The sequence below is a fragment of the Anoplolepis gracilipes genome, chromosome 2 (assembly GCF_047496725.1).
Source record: "Anoplolepis gracilipes chromosome 2, ASM4749672v1, whole genome shotgun sequence".
Classification (NCBI taxonomy): domain Eukaryota; kingdom Metazoa; phylum Arthropoda; class Insecta; order Hymenoptera; family Formicidae; genus Anoplolepis; species Anoplolepis gracilipes.
Window position 1 is genome coordinate 6,884,770 of NC_132971.1, and position 22,731 is coordinate 6,907,500.

General features: G+C 39.9%; 1 long non-coding RNA gene across 2 annotated transcripts in view; it reads left to right on the forward strand.

Annotated features, from left to right (window-relative positions):
• Window positions 1–22,731, forward strand: part of LOC140663081 (uncharacterized) — a 150,710-nt gene that overhangs the window by 4,435 nt on the left and 123,544 nt on the right. For both annotated transcript variants that reach the window (XR_012046214.1, XR_012046213.1), the window contains exon 2: window positions 20,053–20,131. This is a non-coding gene — a long non-coding RNA (uncharacterized lncRNA). The remainder of the gene's footprint in view (window positions 1–20,052; window positions 20,132–22,731) is intronic.

Here is a 22,731-nt window from a genome sequence, read left to right on the forward strand (position 1 = left end):
TAAAATATGTCAAAAACAGTAAAGAACAAATTCGTAAATATTACAATAGATAAAAAAAATCGCAGTGTGTAGTAATATGGCTTAAAATAATATCTATTTTTATCTATTAGATATTGCGCCTAACGAAGGATTAATTAAAATATAATTAATTTACATCCTTGCGAGTATACAATTAGAAAGTTAAATGCGATTACGAGCGAAAGGGATGATTTGCAAACCAAGAAGCGAACATACTTCCATGTGACGTCTAGGTGGAAGAGACGGCCACCTGTGCACGTGTACTTATATATGGAAGCTGGTTTGCACGTGGGCGAAACTTCCAGTCGGCACTTTAATGCAGAACATCGAGATACATCTTGTAAATTTACGGAAGAATTATCTTTGAACCTAAACATTCAAATATTATTATCATATTACGTAGTATGAGATCTTTGAATAGCAAAAACATATGTTGCGGAACTGATAATTTATATTAGACAGTATAATAGATTAAAATTTAGAATGATTATTCTAATAATGGAATCGACAAGAATAGCGAACACCGGTCGTTTAATTAAACGGTATCATCTGCAACCGTGAAATTTCGAGCAGTTTAATCGTAACGCCAACAGCTGACAGACACGATACGCTCTAATTTCCTCATCCGTGAGTAGGCAGTATGGTAACATGTTACGGATGGCCGCCGATTAATAAGCTCACTATATATATTAGCGCTTAAACATTTTATTCTGAAGTTTTATTAAAATTACTGTCCTTTAATTTTATTATTTTAATATTCTAAAAATTTTTATAATAATAACGATATGATTTTCTCATTAGCTTTATGATAGGATCATTCGATTCACAGTTTCCTTTTCAAATTGTTCGATTATCGATTTTCGGATGTTCGAATCGTGCTCGAATCGTTATTTATCTATAATAGAGACACCGATAGGACGAGCGATGCACACGCGTGCAATTGGTAAAGGTCGTTGGCGGCGATTACTATCGGCAAATCTGCCAAGTGTAGAGCGGCCCGAGATATTCGCGCACAATCGCCACCGTAGTTACTGGGCATGCACATGCAGATGTAATTCAGCAAGTAGATCGAGCAGCGACTCATTAGCCGCGATTCAGATTCTTGCCGCGCGGTGCGAGCTCCTTTTCCCGAGCGCCTTCGAGTTTGGGTCCCGTGCAGCGCGCGGCGCGCCTCTCTCTCTCTCTCTCTCTCTCTCTCTCTCTGTCTCTGTCTGTCTCTCCTTACTCTCGATCGATTTCTCGACGCTTTGAATCGACGGCGCGCGCGAAGCACGCGGGGATGATGATGTCCCTCTTTCTCCCTCTCTCTTTCTCCAGCGGGTGCCGGCGAGCGAGCAGGCATATACGGAATAAATCGTGGCTTCGTTACACGCGACTCGAAGGCGGCAAACAAATAGGGTTAATTCCACGTGCGCCCGGTAGCCTGAATACGTCGTTTCCGAATGGAGGTAATTCTGGTGACAATGTGGCCTTTGATTTCATAGAACCGCACGGTCGAACGACCACCACCACCACCACCACTACCACCTCCTGCTCCTTCCTCCTCCGCGCGTTTCAAACTCCCTCTTTGCGATCTACTCGTCCTCTCCCATTTTCTCCCGTCCTCCTCCTTCTCGACGTTCCTCACCCCTCTTCGACTACTCTCCGCGAAAGCCCTGTTTCATCCTCTGCGCGCGCTCTGCAGCGCGAATGTACATATAATAAAGTAAAGCCAGCCACCACCGTCGGCTCCGGCCAGCCCAGGCGAAAAGACTTTATTCAGTAACTAGCGATTCATACGAAATCGCGAATCCATTTCTGCTCGGCTTCACTCTCCGTGCTCTCCTCTCCCATCCTCCCCCTCCGTCCGCATCTCCTACTCGCGACGTTCTCGTTCGTCTCGCTCGCGGCCGGAAGTCGCGAATGACGAACTTCGAATGGTCTGTCGGTTACCGTCTCGGGGGTATAAAAGTATAAATAGGATAATAGCGATCGATCGAAAATGTCCGACGTTTTGCTGAGATTTTTTGCGATACAATTTTTTTTTTATTATTAATAAAAAAGAAAAAAGATAAAATGTTTTATTAGATATTTTTTCGTGAATTTTTTAAGATGATAAAATCAGTCTTACGTCACGCTTTGCGAAAAAACTTGTTTACATCGAGTGAGGGAAGTCAAAGCTCTCGGAAATGGATCGCGTACGTCCGGAGGGCGAGAGCTTCGAACAAATCGTCTCGCTGGGAAAACGGGCGAACGCTTTCGCCTTAATGCGGGTGAAATTGTATCGCGCTCGGTGGTAAATCTACATATTATACCGAGTAATGCGAACGCAGTGGCACCGCACAGAGGGTTTCGTTTGCTTATATCGATGTGAGCTATCAATTGGTAAGATGAAAATATTTTTGCGCAACCCGAGGTGAGAGTGCCTCGATATTTCAAATCGTATATATTCTCCTTTAAGTTTCCCGGGGTAGCGTTTTGAATACATATACAGTTGCCGTAATTTTTTTCATTCGCACATCTCATTTTCACCTCGTCAGAAGATATATAATCAAGATTCGCGCGACATGCGATAACTTTTCTTAACGCGAATATTCATATGATGATGACGATGATACGATGTGCGTGTTAATGACGACATCGGTTATTAACACTCTGTAATTGATTTTTGTCGTCTCGCGGAGCGTCTTGAGAAAATTTCCGAAAGCTTTTCGAGGTGTTCGCATTACCTCAGTATGTAGACGATAAAGAGGGTGATGGCGAGAGGGGGTGAGAGCGAACGTTGTGCTAAAGCGGGAAGAACGTGAAGTCAAGGGAAGAGTTTTCGCCGCATTCGGTACTCCTCCAGAGCTTGGAAATATTTCCGAGGATTCAGCGAGTTTATTAAGGCTATTCAGAGCGCCTCTGCTTCTGAGACAGCATTGTGGATACAATTTAGTCTTATTCATCCCTTCGCGGATGTCTAAATATTTTCAACCCTCGCCCGCCCTCCCGTTTCCTCTTATACTCCCTCTCTTTCTCTCTCTCTCTCTCTCTCTCTCTCTCTCTCTCTCTCTCTCTCTGTCTGTGCAATTCTAAGTTCTATAGAACCAACCCTAGTTTGTAACGTTTTATCTCGCACTAATGGCGATGTATTCGTGCCACGACACCCGCAATTTTGATGCATTCCAATCGGCTAAGCGATCCAATTGCGCTGAATCAATTACAATCTTTCGTTGCTATTTATTTTTCTTTTCTTTTATCATATGTTCATTAATGATATTAAGAAAGTAAAATTATATTTGACCATAGATATATTGAACATGTATTTAAAAATTTAAAACTATCGTTAACTAAAAATGTTAAATTTTTGTAAAAAAAAATGGCTTAACCGATTTTGTTCTCAGTTGCTCTCGAAATATGCACTAAAAGCGATGTTTCAACCGGCACGCTTTACCTGTCTGAGGATGAAATTAATTTTCACTCTTTTTTCCCCTGTCTTAGGCAATTTCTTCGGCTTAAACGATTCTTTCTGAAGGTAGTCACGCCTGTCAACGGTCTATTGTTATGGTGGATAACGTGTTATGTAAAACGGGTTCCGGCGCTTTATTCTGCCACTAATCTTGCCCTTTACTTCTTTAGTCTTCCGTTGAACAATTTCGTGTAGCATAGGATGACAATCGAAGGCATTAATTTTATTATCTCGGTATATATATCTATAGGCTGAAATTTATATTTTTTGTGTCGCTTTGATTTTTAGACATCAAAAGTTTTGAGAAGTGATACATTTATATCTATTAAATTCCAATGTGTTACAGAAAAATATAATAAAAAAAAAATTATATAAAAATATAAAAGTATGCAACATCTAATCTAGAAAATTATAAGTGATACATTTATATCTATTAAATTTCAATGTGTCACAGAAAAATATAATAAAAAAATTGTACAAAAATATAAAAGGTGCCATGTTTAATTTCTTCTCACTTTTTTTTGCATTTATCTAGAAAATTTTTTTTGCATTTTAAAAATTTTAAAAAGTTAATTGTGATTCTCTTGTGTAATTCTCTCTTTCTCTCTCTTCTCGATTATTATAACAAATTAATTTTTTTATCAAAGTTTGCTTCATATCTATTTCTATTTCTCTCTTTCTCCGTCTTTTTTCTGTCTCTTCTTTCTCAATTGATCGAAGGAAAATCTAATTTTTTAGTCGTTTTTTAGTCGTTTGGTCGAAATTTCCCAAATTTAGTGTACATTTACTTTTGTACAAAACGAGGCACGTGGAAATATCTGAAGGACGACGGCCCCGCGCCGTGTCGACTTCTCTCTGTCCTCTTGTCTCATTTGAGAAGGAGTTCTGACGATCTCGCCGCTCTTTGAGTCACTCTCGCTTTGCGCATTGTTTACAGAGTGATGAGTCTTCACACTGGCGCGAGCGCGCCTCTGCTTTCTTCCTTTCTATCAGTCTCCCTCGGTCCCATTTCATTCCATTCTTCCGCGTTCCCGCCATTGTTCCGTCTTTCCTTTTATACGGAATAAAGTATCAACCGGCCAGGCACAATGTACCCCTGTCTTTCTGGGTTTTCTTTATCTCTTTCTTTCTTTATCACCCTTCGCCTACGCGTCTTTTGCAAAATCTTTGCAACCTATCGTCGGTACTTCTCACAGTGACACAAGATCGCTTCTATCTCTATCTCTCTGTCTTCTCTCTCTCTCTCTTTTTCTCGGCATCAGTTTTTCATATTTATCAAACGTTGGATTGAAAATGTTTCAATTCATCGAATATTGAACAAATATCTGTTGTTGCATCGAATCAAGTTTGTGTGGCCTTCAATTTACATAAAGTTATCTGTATTAAAGTGTAGTTTTTCTGATATTTTTTTCATTTTTTCATACTACATTTATATATTTTATTTCTGAAACCATTTGTACTTCAACTAACAAGTTTAGATTGATTCATATAAAAAAGGGTGTGTATGGAGCCATTGCGTCATTTTTTAACTGGCACGAAAAGTTGCCAATATAATCGTGCCTATCATCTCGTTTAATAGCTCTGCTGAGTAAGGCTCTATGGCATAGTAAAAAGGTGGGACGGACTGCATTTTCGACTCATCCCAAGGGATGATTTGACCGAATCCGCAAGCGTATAGGGGTGCTTTGGAGCGAAGGGTTCGCGCGGCTATCCGAGTAATAAAAGTCAAAATTGATCGATGTAAATGAGAAGCGATATTTTTCGAGGTTGATTATTTCTTTAACTTTCTTAATCTTTTATTAAAAACTGAATTGTGTGTGATTAAATATTATTGATTGATAAATCTATGGAATTATTTATATATATTTATATCTATATATAATTAATTTAATACATAAATACTTGTGTATTATACATTGAAAGTATATTAAAAAAAAAAATCATCGGAGCTTAGATGTCGAGCTCAAGTCTGAATTAAAAACGCGGTTTAAGATGGTAACAAATAATCTATTTAATAATTTATTTTCTCTAATTGTCTTGATAATAGAATCTTTTTCATTTTATATTTTACGTTTGTCGTTGTTTGCTTTCACCATCGTGATAACACGTTGCCACAAAGCTGGACGCCTTGTCGGCCTTTTTTCACGCTACCGTCGATGACTTCCTCCCGGCATTATCGGCGCCGCCGCCGCCGCCGTCGTCGTCGTCGTCGTCGCCGCTGACCCGCGGGTGGATGAGGGTGGTTCCTGAATAACCAACTAAAGAATCACGGAAAGGAGAAGGCACGAGGTGGCCGCGGTAGCGGGAGAAAGGTGGCGACCGGGCATCGCAAAGAAAGAAAGAGAGAGAGAGGAAGAAAGACCAAGTCTAAAGAGACCGACGCACACGATGCCGGGGTGCCCGTACCGGTACATTCACGTACACGACGCCGCGTGACGTCACCGCATTGTTAAACGAGCAAGCATTGTAGTCACTATTGTGAGTCTCCGCCATTATTCTAAGACAATCGTCCAACACAATGAGACCTACGGGAGGATGAGTAGAGAATCCTCTCCCCTCCCTTCTCTCTCGCTCTTTCGTCTCCAATCCCCCTATCCCCCACCCCCCCCGATTTCTTTTCCTTCTTCATATGTTTTTCCTACTTGTGAATAAAGTTTTGTAGTGTCATGTCGAGGAGGGAAAGGAAGGGAGGAGGACGACAGGCGGTTTTATATCGCAAGTTTTGCAAACGAGCAACCAAAAAAGCAGTCGACTCGTGGAAAAAGCTTATCACGAGCAAGATGTATATTTCGAAATCTTTTTATTAGAATGTAGTTTTGCAAACTCCGGGTAAGCCATTTGTCTTTCAAGGAATGTAATTTCCAGAGGGGGGGAGAGGAGAAAAGCCTAAAGTAATAGTAAACAAATCTTTCTCTTCATAGACTAATTGTAAGAGGTACGCGAGTGACGTTAACTTTTAGTACGGCCTCGTCATTCCGGGTAAAGTCAATGTGACAAAAGTTCCGACCGCTAACTTCGCAAACATCACCTTCCTTCTCTTCCTGATTCGCGTGCACCAGGAAGGAAGAGGAAAAGGGGAAGGCGACGATAGGGAAGGGAGGGCGCCTTTCGAAGCTGGTTTTATCGTCGAACGATCGTTCTTCCGAATAATCGCGAACGTGCCTAACGATCGTGGACGGGGTTCGCGCATACGAGGCACGCCACCTTGCGATCGGTCACAAAACAGCGACACAATAACCGGGCCGCAACAATGCCGGGCGACAATGCAGCACCACCAACACAGCCGCGAACCGAATCCATTGTCTGTACTTCTCTTGTTCTCCTTTCATCCCCTGCACTTTCACGACGAGGCGCACAGGGCACCGGTAGCGAAGAACCTGGAGGGGTGGCGGATAACGGGGTGGACGGCGGATCCGCGATGTGGCGACTTCGCGATAGGACGACTTTGCTTAAGCCGCGGAAAGGTTGTGGGAGTTCTGGTCGTAGAAATCGGTTCCTGTAAAAGAATTTATTATATCTACATTTTTTTCTTTTTAGTTGATTTTAACGGCTTAAAGTTTTCCGGAAGATAACTTTCCCCGATACTTCAATTTTATAAATTTTTGTCAGATATGAAACTGCACACACACACACACACACATATAGTCATATAAGACTATAAGAGATATGGTTTTTTTTATTAAGTCCATTAATCATGAAGTAACAAACATAGATTTCATTATTTGCGCTCAACTATGTTCCTGATAATATAGCTTGGATCTGTGTTTCGAACAACAATTCCTAATATACATATATTAATTAATTCGCGAGAAATTCATCGATCGATGGCGATCGTAAAATATTTTCAGAATTCGCGATAGAAAAATTTGGACTTACGAGATATTTGATTCGCGGATACGAATCGTATCTTATCGAGCGATCCGAACTTTCTCATAATCTTTAATCCTTTTGCCTCTAACTCTTGGAAAAGAACGTTTCCACAATCAGCTTTGTAAATTCAATAGGCAAATAAAATTAAAAATACATGTAAAAAAAATCTTTTTATCTAAAAGCATTTTTTTATATTAAGCAAAATTCTAATCTAAATTTATTTGATACTATTTATTATAAAATAAAATACAATTTTTTATGATGATAAATATATGATTTATCATCAAAAAAATCATAAATTATACGATAAATATACTTTTTTTACATTTAGCAATTTGCGTTAAGCAGGAAAGTTGGAATAGTTATTTAAGAGTGTCTGCAGGATATCTTATTTTTGTCTTTTTATCTTTTTAAATTTTTTTCTCTATTTGATGCAAAATGTCATTGATGAAAAAAATATTTTCACACCATCTTATATAAAAATTTTATGTAATAAAAAATATATATTATTTTGTATGTATTATATACGTATATTGTATATACATAGTTTTGATTTCAATTTCACGATTTCTGCTTTTTATTGAGTTCGAGAAAATCTGAATTTCGAGCATAAATATTCCCATGTGCAATATTAGGCAATTAATAGTTATTTAAAAAAATGAATATTTTAATACTTTAAATATTCGTATAAATATACGTTCATTAAGTAGAATTTAACATTCGTTGCAAACTATCTGAGATACTTGACGTCCAAGATAATTTTGTCAAGACCGAAAGATAAGATGGCTTTGAACCTACTGCGTTTCCGCAGGACCATGGTGTAGTATCTGTCGCGAGCGTCGCGAGTAAGAAGGCTATTGTGGGGATCTTGTGTGGTATTCATCGTAATGAATGTACCTCGTGGTAGAGTCTTGCATGTAAGACACAAGAGGTATGAAAGAGTCGCGAAGCTTAAATAACAGTCGCGTGTACCAGACGTTCGCGTAGCAGAGGACAACACGCGTGCGCGCCGACGAGATGCTGGCATTCTGCTGCTGTTGTGAATTTCTATGGACCGTTTGTAACGCTCGCCGTCTTGCACGGCCACTTTTGTCCACTTTTGCCACGGTTTTTCTCTCTTTGCAAGTTTTTTCTTCGCTTCGCATTGCGCATCTTTCTTGTTTTTCTTTCTCTTTTGATTTTTTGCGATAATCCGCTTGTCTTTTGCTCGCGCAGCTTACGCTCGCCGATCCCGAGACACATTTTTCACGGGATAGAGTCGTTAACATGTAAGAATTTTTTTTATTCTTTTTGTAAATTTTTTGGTCGTGCTTTTTTCATATTTTATCGTTCGCGGTGCATCAGTATATTCGACGTTCAATTATTAAAAGTCAAAAGCATTGCGACGAGTCTCGAAATACTTTCGGAAGCAAGTCTGTGAAATAAGAATAAAATTAGAAAAAATTTCTGTTATATTCAATTTTTTTAAGTAGATTAAAATCAAATTTAAAAATTTTGTAGTTAGAGTGATTTGTTTTTGTACATGCTTGCATATATTAAAAGTGTCTTTAGAATTTGCCAAAAGTTAAATTTTTGTTGCGTGATTTTTGTTTAGTTTTCTGAATTTATCTGTAAATTTTGAAAAAAGTTGATTTTTAAATGAATCGATCGAATAGGAAAGTACTAACTATTATTACACGTATATATCATAGTCGAACGCCAAACTCAAAATAGTCGAATACAAAACGAGCAGTTTGTGTCTTCGAGTTCCTCTCACATCCTGCAATCTCTTGACTTGTAACCTCACCTCAGGTCATGAGGTTACATGAGACATTTAACCTTCGGTATATACGGATGTGCTTCGTTATTCCCGTTTCTCTCTGCTGTAGTTTCTTGCATGATTGTTTAGATTACGAGAAACATATTTAATAAATATATTTCTATTTTATTTACTTGTTATCTTTGTTACATTTCTATTTCATATTTTTTATCCACAAATTTTTGTAAAAGTACGCATAAAAACATAAATAAAAAATGAACTTTTCTGTTTTATATATAACAGAAAAATTGAAAAAAAATTATTCTTTACATTTATTAAAGAAACTAATTATCTTTTGTATTTTAAAGCATTGAAACTTCATGTAGATAAAAGATTATTTTGAAGACAATATTTTTTCCATAGTGGCAGTTGTGTAGAAAGGAAACTTTTAATCCGAAAAAGTCTGATGTAAATTATTCTCACCACTATTACTCATACGGGAGATTTATCGAAATTTTCCATGCTCACGCGGCTACACTCGACTGAAAAATATGCGCGCGTCTTTTTTGCGTTCTTGCTTTGTGCGTGCATAGTGCGTACGGCGCGAACGACGCGAGACGGCGATGTAACGTGGGTGCTGTGGATCGGGTAGGTGAGCGCGCCCTTATTCGACTCTTTTGTCTAGGCGTCCATTCTCCGGCACATTATCAGGCCTATTGTCCCTCACATTGTTACCCCTACCACGACGTCTCATTGTTTTGCAATTTCCCCCACTTAACCGATACGACTGCCTCACCATCAACCCCTATCCCCACCCCACTTACCTTCCTATCCTCAGCCTTTACGCCTCGCTGTTTCCCTCGATCTGCTCGCGTTCCCACTATCGCATTTCAACCACTTTTCATCGATGATACCAAAAAGGATATCAGTGTGTCTTTTAATGTGTCACATAGAATACTATATCACCAAAGCAAGATAATATATTGAGTCTTATCGAAAGATTTATCTTTTTTTTTTTTTTTTTTTTTGTTATATGATTATTTTATGAGATTATGCTAAAATGTATAGATATTTATACACTTCAAATTCAAATATTTCTTAATAATATTATAATCTTTTAATACTTTTTTTTTATGTTAATTATATACATGAATCTTTTCATCAATTACATTATTTTATGATACACGAATAATTATGAATAACGCGCGAAAGATCATGCGCGTGATCAATTGGGGCATTTTTATCAAGTGTCGTTAAATTCAGGATCACAAAACCAGATGATAAGTTTTTTCTTTTTTACATCTATGAAATTCACGCCGATTTATATTGTTCGATTACGCGAGTTATTCTCGTACAGGGAAAATGAGCTAAGAGTACATAGACGAGAGAAAGGCTCAAGAAATCGGAATCCTTTCCACGCCGCGATAACTCGCTGCACTTGTTTACGAGCGGAGGAAACTTTTACAACGGTGCATTTCAGTCACCGCGGCAACCAGGCGAAGGACGGATGTCTGGAAAACAATAATTAGGAACGCCCGGTGCGCGAATCCGTATAACATTCAGTTGAGAATATATTTCCGAGCTTTCGGCTCTTCCTTTCCTCCACTCTCCCCGTCTCCTCATCTTTCCACCCGCCCGCCCCGTCCCTCAATGGAAGCCCTTGGAACTCCGTAAAATAGACAAAAGCCCTGCTGCCGAACAATTCGTCTATTCTGCTGCGCGGTTACGAGCGAACGAGCTTGAGCGTATAACATATTCGTATGGTCTCGCGTTGTCCTCGTTCCTCCTGAAATCCCAGGCCGTCGATGATCCTTTTCCCTACCCTGCGTTCCTACCCTCCCCCCTCCCCCTCACTCCATTCGCGTGGACGAGGACGTTGCAGCCAGCTTCCGCTCTCCACGCGTGCGTACATGTCTATTATATCCTTTCAACGCGCGGCGCCCTATTCTGTCACGGGAGTTAGCAACTTTTAACAGGTTCCTCTGTCGAGAGACGATTATTTGTCTCGCGATAGCTCAATGCCAATGACAAAAATCGCGTTCGCTTCTTTACGCAGGTGCGATTTCTGTTTTCACCGTTCGGTATGAACTACTGGCGCGTATTAACTTTTAATTAATTAATTTTTTTTCCCGATGCTCTTGAATCGTACTTACGTCATTTTATATGATAAACTGTTTTCGCGCATTTTCACACGCGATTGATTCATTAGAGGAACATTCGTATGTTTCGCGCATATTTATTACATACGTTTATGTCATTGAAATAAAAATAAAATACGAATTAAATTATTAAAAGTCATATAATAGAGCTGCCGATAATTCATTCGCTTGAGGAATTCATCGGACGTCGATATATCGGACGCCGGTCCTTTATTAATGTTCGCACGTGTGACGCGTGCACACACGTTCTGTACGGCATTATAACATTACGGATAATGCTTTCGCGAGCATCTCCCGAGGACACTGATTCGCGTTATTGCATTATGTGCTACTCGCACGCATATACGACATAATCGTCGTTCCGATTGCGCGTATAGAGAGAGAGAGAGAGAGAGAAAGAGAGAGAGGAGGTCATTGTATTCGCACGTGAGTCGTGCTTGAATTCGCGTGTATCCCGCGCGACAAGGGACGTTGCTATATATGCGAAAACGAACTTGAATGAAGCCGCGATGCTGTAGCTGCAAATCAGGAGTACATTATACAAATTGGATATCGCGATGTCGTGCAAGAACGGCAAGGCGATTATTTTTAAAAGTCATAGGTATATAGTGTATGTATATATATATATATAATATAAATTACACAATTTGAATTTTAGTGTTTTTTTATTTTTATTTTATTGTTTTATTTCTGAGCAATTTTGCAAAATGTATTTTCCATTTTTATGTACAAAAATATATATTTAAAAATATACATATATAAAATAATTAGGGAAAAAATAGAATAACTTATTTAAAAAAATTGTTTTATAATTACTCTATTATACTTGAATAATTATTGTAAATATTATATATTTTATTTAAGAAATATAAAATAAAATAATAATGAAGCAATTATATTGTTACGTCAACGATCTTTAGGTTACGAAGAAATATAGGTGAATTCCTTCTATGCATATACGTTCGTTGACGTATTGTATATCATGGCGATCATGATGATGAAGCCTTATATCATTCTATTGTATGTGGAACGATAAAGGAAGAGCAAGAGCACAGGGAGAATGTGCGTACAGCTTGTAGTTGCAATCCGTATAATATATAGGAAGTTGGTTTCGCGGAACCAATGACGAACCTTCTATATATGTATATTACGCCGAGTCCTCGACAAACGCCTGGGAAACTTTACGGGGAGAATTATAGTTGCCGCAGAGAAAGAGAGAAAGCGAGAGCGAGAGCCAGAACGAGAGAGAGAGAGAGAGAGAGAGAGAGAGAGAGAGAGAGAGAGAAGGGGGTGAGGGTGCATTCGAATGGAGGCTCTCCGCGACACAGTCAGTTAATCAATTATGCTGAGAAGTTAATTGTATCACTATGTATATATTCAGTTATATATCAGTGTATTTGTGCGTATACGTGCCGTTTAATTCGCGTAGTGTATTAGAGATGTTATATCCGATCTAATTACAGCACGAGTAATTTGCATTATTAGATTATCGTATTCGCTCCAAATCATTTTTAAATTAATCTTTAATTATTTCCAGCGTTCTTTAAGCGTGAAGTAACATATTTCTTTGTCAATATTTAGAGAAAGTTGACTTTTTTTACGACAATTTTTTTCTTTCTCCTTTGAACGAACTTTAATTCAATAGGGCATTATAACAAAGCTACGAAATCATCTACCGCACTTGTTCGATTCCCATAATGTCCGTCCTGAATGATTAAGATCTTCAAAGAAAGCGCGCGGGCGATCGACTCGTCATTATTCGCGGTTTGACGAGGGTGGTGAAAGAGGTTTGACTTTTAGCCGGCGAGTCGCGCGTGAGCGGGGGGAGGGGGTCTTTGGGGTGAGCGGGTGGTCTCGCGGTTTTGGTAGTGGCGCGGCAACAATGGATCGAGGATGGCGTGGTGCGGTCGCCACAATGCCAACTTGCCAGACTTCTTTACGTGTCAAATGACTGAACCGCCGCCGTGCCACGGAGGAGAGTGCGCGGGCGGAATCCACGGGCGGGGACCGGGGTGCGCGGGGGGAGGGGAGGCTGTTGCGGAGGGGAGGGTGGGAGAGAGAAGAGGGTGGGTATGAAAAGCGTGCTTTGTTTGGAAACAATGCCGATACTCGGCTACATCCTCATCTCCATTCTTCGCCTTGACGCAGCGCCGTACCGAAAAGGGTTGCCTTTATTCATCCCTGATTAAAGTTATAGGTTATTTTCGCTCCGTTTCGCACACCGGTGAAATTCGTGCCGACGGATTTCCCAGCCAGCCCACACACTGCGTCGTGTTTGTTATTAAGTTTTTGGCATTAGAAGCCAAAAGTATAGTTGCTTGAATCTCTTCGATCTTTTTGCAGACGCGAGGAAATGACTTCGTTGATAAAATTAGAATTTCTTTGGGAGAAATTTTTCTTTCAAACTATTTTTCGAATATCAATATTATTATTGATGTTACTATTACTACGTTTCGTTATTATGACTTGTCAATATTATAATTTTTAAAGTATTTTAAAAATATTTTTTTGTAAAAAAAAAAAAGAGAAAATATTTCATAGATATATATTATATATTGCACGAATGGTCGAACGACCTATCGATGCATTCTCTAATAAAGCGACGTGTCCTAGCGTTAGCTAGGGTTTTCTTCGTATCGAAGGAAAGCCGAAGGAGAAAACGAGGGAGGTTATATTAAGGGGATGGGGCGCGCGTCATCGTAAAGGAAAGCTCGTAACAAACTATTGAAAAGCCGAGGAATGAAAAATCAATGGTAGGTGACGTTGGGCACGGGTCGGGCCGGACGACGAGTATATATATATTGACGACCAGGGGGGAGGGGGAGGGTGCGCGGACGAACGGGGTTGGGAGCTGACGGGGAGAGAGAGGGTGATTCGGTGAATGGAATATTATTGGGGCATCCTTTCACGCGGACTCGACGGAAGCTAGAAGACCTCATCTGGCGGGCTGTATGGATAGCGTTCGCTCTGGCAATGCCGCCTATTGAACCGTCGGTTATATACACGTACACATACATACGTATTACGCGCATCTCTCTAAACACACGGCAAATATGAACGCGCGTTTGTACGTGTGTACGCGAGCGAGCAGTTTACACGAAAACGCAGTTCATTCGTTCGTTCGTTCGCTCGTTCATTCGTCGCGTGTATATTCGCGCACACAGAAACGCACGCCTACGTAGAGATACACTTTCTACACACGTATGTGTGTCGGGTGGTGTTTATGTGTGCTCGTTCGGGCACGTACGTATGGGTTCTTACATTTCATGATTTATCGCGCAGCTTTCAGCGGGCCTCAAAGCGTCCTGAAAGCGCGCAGATTGATAAAAGAAATAATAGAGGACGCGAAATAGAGGGACTCGATCTGATACGGGGAGAGAGCGCGAGATAGGGTGCGAAGGGTGAGGATGCCGCGCGGCGGGAAACGACGTCGAGACGAGAGCGAAAAGATGGAGGGGCGGTGAGGAGGGGAGGGGAAGAGATTGGACGGCGGGGGTGCGATGCCGAATGCGTTGGACGTCGTCCTTGTGAAATGGAAGAGTGGTGAATTCTTTCGATATGCTTTGGTCCGCGCGCGTGTTTCACCCCTCTTCTCAGTCCCACTCGATCGCGTGTCTCCGCACTCGACCGGCACGCGAGCTTCCCACCCAACCCTTAGTTTCTCGCTTCTATACACGTGTACGGGTTTCCTACTGTCTCGCGGGGTAAATACTCATTTCACCGTTAAATATCTCGATAACCTCGATAACTTAAATCGAAATTCCATTAAAGTGTGCAACAGCAACGGATAAGATTAAGTATTTTTATACATATATATTCATGATTTTATATATATATATATATATATATATATATATATATATATATATATATAAAATCAATTTTAAATAAATACAGTAAAAATTATGCTCTGTACAATCATTTACATTGTAATAAATAACTCATCTCTAATTCGAGCAATATCATTTATTTATATATACTTTTGAGACAGGTACGAAAGTTTTTAATTGTCAAAAAAAAAAAGAGATTTATCGGTGTAAAAATTATTGAATAAATTCTGTAATTCTATTCTGAAGCTTCATGAGAAGGGAAAATCCCCTAGATGTGCGTGATGGAAAATTCCACAAACACATGTTTAAAGGGATAACTGAACGTAAATGTATGTACTATATCTTTCCGTGATCTTTATGATAAAGTGTCGTTACGAGTGTTCGTTTGACGATGATAATCGCTTCGCGAGAATTTGCCTCAAGGCATGCACCCGTTGGGAATGCAACAGCGAACGCGTAGACGAGATAAAGAGGCCTCGTGGCGTGGATAGGAAGGTAGAACGAGGACCGCCGTCACAGGACGGAGGGAGAGAAACTTGGAGAGGAAAGAGGAAAGAGGCCGGAAAGTTGCAAATGGTATGAAAGGGGACGAGAACGCGTGCGAGAGACCGAGTAAAGAGGGGAAAGACAAAAGGGGTGGTAGAGAACTGTGAATCTCGTGGCAGCATTGTCACTCCATTCGCCGGGCTTGCAAAGCCGGGGCGGTTCCGACGCCACCACCACTGTCACTATAACCACCACCACCATACCACCACCTTCGCCAACGCAACCGCCGTTACACAACCGCGCTACCGCTGTCATCCGCTGCCACCGTCATTGTCGTCGTCGTCGTCGTTGTTGGCGGCAATCCCAGGAGGTTACCTCTTGTTTTACTGCCGTCTTCCGGATTATCTATCGAATCGACTAATGTGGTTAATTACTTGTTAATCTGTCGCCGATAATTTTGCCTTTAAGGAGAGCAATATAGACATGTGAGAAGGTTGCAATTTGTTAAGGACCCTATTTTAATAAAGAATACATTTTTTTAAAGAATATTATATATAGAAATTAATCTTTTTGACATTACATATGTTTGATATTTAATTGTAATTAATCCTTACATAAAGAGCAGCATAGCGTCATTTTTTAAAACGCTACATAAAGAGAGGCTAATATTGAACAAAAAAATTAAATATCCAAAATTTAAAAATATTGACGTACTGTAGTACGTTATTTAAATCTTGGATATTTAATTTTTTTGTTCAATATTAGCCTCTCTTTATGTATAGCGTTTTAAAAAATGACGCTATGCTGCTCTTTATGTAAGGATATTTTTCTCGATATTTTCGAAATATTGAATTTATATAATTAGAATTTAAAAAAAATAATATTTATTACTTTTAAGAAATGAAAAAATTTCAGAAATTGAAATATCTAATTTTAAAGTGACATTACTTTGTTATTTTACAATTTTTTTTCAAATGAAATTAGGTGTAGTATATAAAAAATATCCTAGACTAGAAATAAAACTAGACTGAATTTTTTCATTTTAATTACACGAAGAATAACATGTCACACTGTTGAATCATTTTTAAATACGTTGATGTACTATTTAAACATAAATACAATAAAAATATACATGAAACGTCAAAAGGATTACCTCTTCTAATATTCTTTAAATAAATTATTAAAAATCTACTCTAGCAGTATACATAAATTTTTTTTCTAAAACTCATGAATTTTTCATACTGCTAGAATAGACTAGGATCTTAATTATGAGGGTATTCAATTTTCGAAAATATTTAAAATAATTAATTATCAAAAGACTGAGAAATTTAGATTTTCTTCTAAATTTGCGATATAAAATTTTTTTAACGATCTTATATTTTTGATAAATTTGAATTTATGCGATAATATCGCTTTTGATAAGTGCATTAACTAAAGGAGTATCTGTCTGATTTTGAAACAATCATGAAGCCGTATCCTTACTGACAGTGGAGTAGCCAGACTTAGGTTTTGGGGGGAGTTAAAAATGGTTGGAATTCATAGACCGATCTTACATTCAAGCTCTGAAGTAAGCTTTCAAGATTTCTTTCAGCCATCTCATTGGTTGAACGGAGTCTCAAGACGACCTAAAAGTGGACTTGAGACAAGCTTGAATGTTAGCTCGATCTATGAAAATTCCAGCCTATCTTTGAATAGAAACAAGACTACATATTTTTTATTGAAAATTATGAATCTCTTTAGGCAAAAAAATTATTACACGATGGCGATGGTAGCTTTGTTATCGAATATTAAATCTGACATCTTTACGGCTACAGTATATAAGTGTTGACGCTGGCAAAAAGCAATCTTAGATGAAAAATTTAAATTTAGAGGTTTCTAGCAGGCATTTTTTCTTGGGATTTTTTCTCAAGAAAAGTCACTGAGACTTGAAATCTTTGAGAGGAGGCTTGAGCCCCTATAGCAGCCCCCCCCCCTGGCTACGCTATTGCTTATCGATAAAAATTTTTAGCCCTTTAAATATTGTTTTATTTGAGTTCACTTTGTGCCTCTATCGGAGGGGTATATATTCCATGACCCTTTCAGCGAGTTATAATGTGGCCTAGAAAGGGTCCGTTTGAACGTACGATTTATCATTATCCCGATAACCTGGCGACGATACGACGTGCGATGCTCCGAACGGTCTCTATTTGCGCGGGGTTGTATGATTTACTATTTCCTCGGCGCATCTGCTCGTTTAATTAACGTTTCTCCGATGCCGTTTCGACGATACGATCGGTGCCAGGAAACAAGCGCAAGATGTTACATGGAAATCTGTCTGTCGATATCAACCTGCAATTGTAGATGTCGCATATTCTGCTTTCATTTATAACAATATCCTATTAATTTTGATAATAAGAAAATAATAAGAATATAACTAATATAACTAGAGAATATTACGTAAAGACATTAATGAAAAATATCAATAAAAAATATTGCTGTAATTAATTTGTATAGTTTTACATTCAAATCTGATTATTTATTTATACATTTATTTACACATGTTAAAATTTTAAAAATAAGTAGCAATTTTTCAATATTCTCAAACTTAATAACGGCATTTTTATTTGATATATAAATGTACGAAACTTTTATCACTACAAACAATAGTCACGAGTCACATGTATCTTCAGTTGTGACTCATTTCGGATATAATCACACGCATATTCGTGTGCGGTATTGGATTGCACTTAAAGTGAAAAGTTCTCGAAATAATGGGCGCTCGACTGCGTTTTTCAATGGCTCGTGCATCAGCTCATGCGCTCTCTATTTCTCTTTTCACACATTCTCTTTCTCTCTCTTTCTCTCTGCGGCGGCACGTGGTTTAGAGTAATTACACGGTGGCGGGGAGGACAAGCATATTGTTCGGTCGCGAAGGGTGGTTCGGGTAACCCGCGGTAGGTCGAATAGAGTGGGAGTATATACACGAGGGCGTGGAGTCGATCCGATGATGCGTGCGGGCAATTCACCCTTGGAAATCAAACCACGGGCCACGGAAGGATCGTGTCGAAAGACAAATGTCTCGTAGTGCATGCAATTCGAAATTTTACCTACTTTTCTTCTCACTTCGAGTCTTGCCTTTGCTTGTTAAATATTTTGTAGTACACATGCGTGTAAAGTGGCACATTACGCGCATGTTTTCCGTGCGAGAAGTAGCCAATTGCACATGAAAAAAAAAGTACAGGCAACATGGCGGTAACAGTGCGGAAAAGAGATTGTCACACTCTTCCGAGTGCGGAAAAGAGATTGTCACACTCTTCGCAAACCTAACTTCAGTATAGTCACGGAAAACATTTGCGTAATGTACCACTTTACACGCACGTGTACTACAAAATAGTACGTGATAGACGTGCGGGTTGACTATTGCCCACGAGTGCGGGTGAACTTTCCGCACTTGTATCACAATATACTATTATATTGAAAGTTTTTAAAATAAAATAAGTGAAAATTATTTTTTACTACTTTACGACACCTATTCGATAAATCCTATATTCTAACACGATTACACGAAGATGATGATTGCACTACGATCGGCATTGTATCATTTGAATTGTATATTGGAAAAAAGCTAACCATCTGCTAATAACTAGAAGCGAATCTCATCATCTGTTATCGTCCAAGTAACAAAGATCTTTCTTTTTTCTTTTTTTTTCGAAGGAGCTTTTTCGTGAATGGCAAATGCGCGACGGCACGTCGACATATAATCCGTTCGGCGGGGAAGCTGGGAGAGAGAGGGAAATAGAGAAAGAGCCAGGGCGCACAATGCCGGTGCCTCGTATCTTTGGTATCTCTTTGCGCGGAGCTCTCATTGTGACCACGGGGCGGCATAGTCAGCTATTATGTTTATTAAGTTGGCGGGGATGTGCTGATTCCAAGAGAGAGAAGTCGACGACGATAGGTGGGCGGTGGATGCCCCGGGTGAGAGGGCCGGATAGTCTAGAAGCAGAGGGTGTATTGTCCCGTGCATTGTCTGCCCCATTGTGCGACATCACGGCCCGATAACTGCCGATAAGACCTCGGCAATGCTCAAACGGGGGAGATGGTGTATGCCGCGCGCTTTTGCGCGCGCAAATAGAAGAGGAGAATATAAAACGAAAAATATAATGCAGAGAATGTGTGTAGTAGGCTACGGAAAGAATACCGATGTATTCCGCGGGACGGAACAGAAGAGCCGAACGACTCGATTTCCGCGACTCCGCGAGCAGCTTCTGAATAAACGAACGTTTGTCGATCGCAATCAGACATTGCGTGCGAAAATTGAAAATCAAAATTATTCGCAATCTAAATAAAGTGACGGATGTAGTATTTTTTATGTATTTGTCGTATATAATAATATTATTAAGAAATATCTTGTAGAAGGACATTTATTTTATTTTTTTCAAAATTTACAAAGTAATAATAATTTATAATAATAAGTTATAATAATTTGATAATTTTCGATGATGCTTTATTCTCACTCTTATTAAGATATGCTTTCTGTTTCAGATCCTTGACTTTTGCAGTGATGCGGTTGGACAAGTGGCGGAGCATCTTTTCATCTTTTTAATTCCGCTCAGCAAGAGTGGTGAGTAAACGTTTAAGTTTACGCGCGTTACGTTTGATACTGTTAAAAAGAAAGCATCAAAAAGATTGGGGCAAAAAGATGAACTATTCCTGCAGAATATGAACGTAGTCAGTAGAAGGAAATTAATGAGTACAGTTGTGTTATAAATAAAATAGGAAATAAAAAAAAAATACATCTGCAAAGTGGTGTAACAACATTTCTCTGCGAGACTTGCAGCTATAAGGCTTGAGAAATAAAAAATTACAATAATATTATATATTATATCATAAAATGATACAATATTTTAATTTTATTTAAATATCTCGCGCTATTTATCATTGCGATATTTTTCGCCCCTATACTTGCACCGTGTGTTATGTTGTCGTTATATTGACTTGATACACGCGTTGGCACGAACGTCGGGTGCTGCGACCGACCGTATATGAATAACAATCAAAAACTATAACCCTCCCGCGATATATAATGCTCATAATATATGTATGTATACGGTGGCCTTTTACGAGCCGTCGCATTTTTATGTTAATCGTGCAATCCTAGACAGACGGGAACGACCGCCACCCCTCCTTTTGTTATCTTATAGCGCAAACAGTGATCGTCGTCCGAATTTGTTCCGCGCGAACGTCGTAAATAGGAAAGGTCATCTCGCGGAGGGTGGGATTACGAGGGTGCATGTGGTTCGGGGCATTTTTTGACCGAACAAACGTCAAATATGAAGGGCGAGTTTTTTTTTTTTTTCATAGATAAGTATAGACAGATTTGGGGTTATTGGAACATTGACCGGCTATTTGAGCGGTGACGTGGACGTTTATGGGTTTCTATTGGTACGTCCTCGTTTTATCTATTTGCCACCCTAAAAGTATAATGAGGGTAATCGGTAAATATAATATTCGTGAGAAAATATTCGAATGTTAAGTCATCAGACTAATACTAACTGATCTGAGAGATGTATCATTATTTTTTTTTTTTTTTTTTTTTTTTTTTTTTTTTGTGATCGAAGAATCGCGTATATTTATTGCTAGATATAACCCGTTTAAATTTTTCGTACATGTAACGTAAAGCTTGCATTGAGACACGAGATAAAAATCCGACAAACATGTTTACCGCTGTAAATGTGCGTGTTGAATAAATTGGACCAGATACTTTGTTCGTCGACTTAACATCCTTCTATGGATATTTCATCGACGTGACGCGCACTTCAGCGATTCACGGCTCTTCTTGAGAACGTTGTAGAAATGCAGGCGACGCTTATGAGGAGTTATAGAAAGAGAAAAGGGAAAGAGGGAAGCAGATATAAGAAGAGAGAAAGAGATCGAGAAAGAGACACAGAGAGAGAGAGAGAGAGAGGGAGGGGGGAGACGCGGAGCCGCGGCGGCGGCTGGACGTTTTATGCGCGCTGCGCAAAAGATGCCTTTGAATCCTTAATTCCCTTTGAAACTCTCATTCTGGGAGCAAAATGGCGAGAACGAGGCGTATTCTTCGGCTGAATGACGTATTGAGCGAGTTTTGTATGCCGTTGCGTCCGCGGGCGGCTCATCCAGGGCCCTATGGCCGGCTTATACGTTATATACGCATTACGTTCTCTCTTTTTTTCTTTCCATATCGCGCGCGTCCGCGATGAGAAACATCCGTGCGAGTTCGCGCATCCTGTTTCCTCGAGATCCTCTCCCGCTCATCGTTTTTTTTCGGCAACGTAACTTTGCGGCAGAGAAAAAGCTATCGTCTCTTTAAATTTTCTAAAAATAATTTTTCAAATTTAGCATCGGACAAGAAACTTTATCTGAGTAAATGAGAGTATCCTTTAACGATGAAGGTAACTTTTCTCTCATTCGCATCATATTAGCCTCTCTTCATCGTCTCTGACAACTACCGCGTCGCGATAATATCCCCATTGCCGGCGAATATCAAGCGCATCCCGGAATTCCGGATGGGATCCGCGGGGGCCATCGATCGTTCCTCGCGGAAATTCGCGCGCTCGTCTAACGAGACAGTCGGCAGCAAGATTCGACCGCCGTTGCCGTCGCCGTTGCCGTCGCCGAGGCGGAGAAATCTCGCGACGTGTACGCTTCAAGAACTCGGCATTATCGGTCGGGTTTTCTCGCGGATACAATTTCCCGACGCAATTTTCTTTTCAGTCGGCCCCAGCGAATCCAGCGCGCTCGCGGGTTGGACCGTGGGTGGCAAATGGCAAAGAGAGAGAGAGAGAGAGAGAGAGAGAGAGAGAGAGAGAGAGAGAGAGAGAGAGAGAGAAAGAGGTACGCGGTGACGAGGGAAAGGGTGCAGAAGGAACGGGAGGGGGAGGTGCGGCGCAGCCCATATTCGTGCATTGTGGCACGTTCCATCGCGTTCTCAACTGAACTGAACTCGACTCAACAGTGGAGGACACAATGGGCGGTATGAATAAGTATAACAGACAGACACCGGTACAGACAGACACAGGTAGCTCAGGCCGCAGTATGTGAATGAGGAACCCATTTGATAACACGCCTCCACAGCCACCCAGGTCCATTGTGTCGCTTCCTATTCAGCTGCTCTATGCCCTCTTCTCCTCCTATCCCCCTCTCTTTACCATCCCTCTCTCTTCCTCTCTCTCTCTCTCTCTC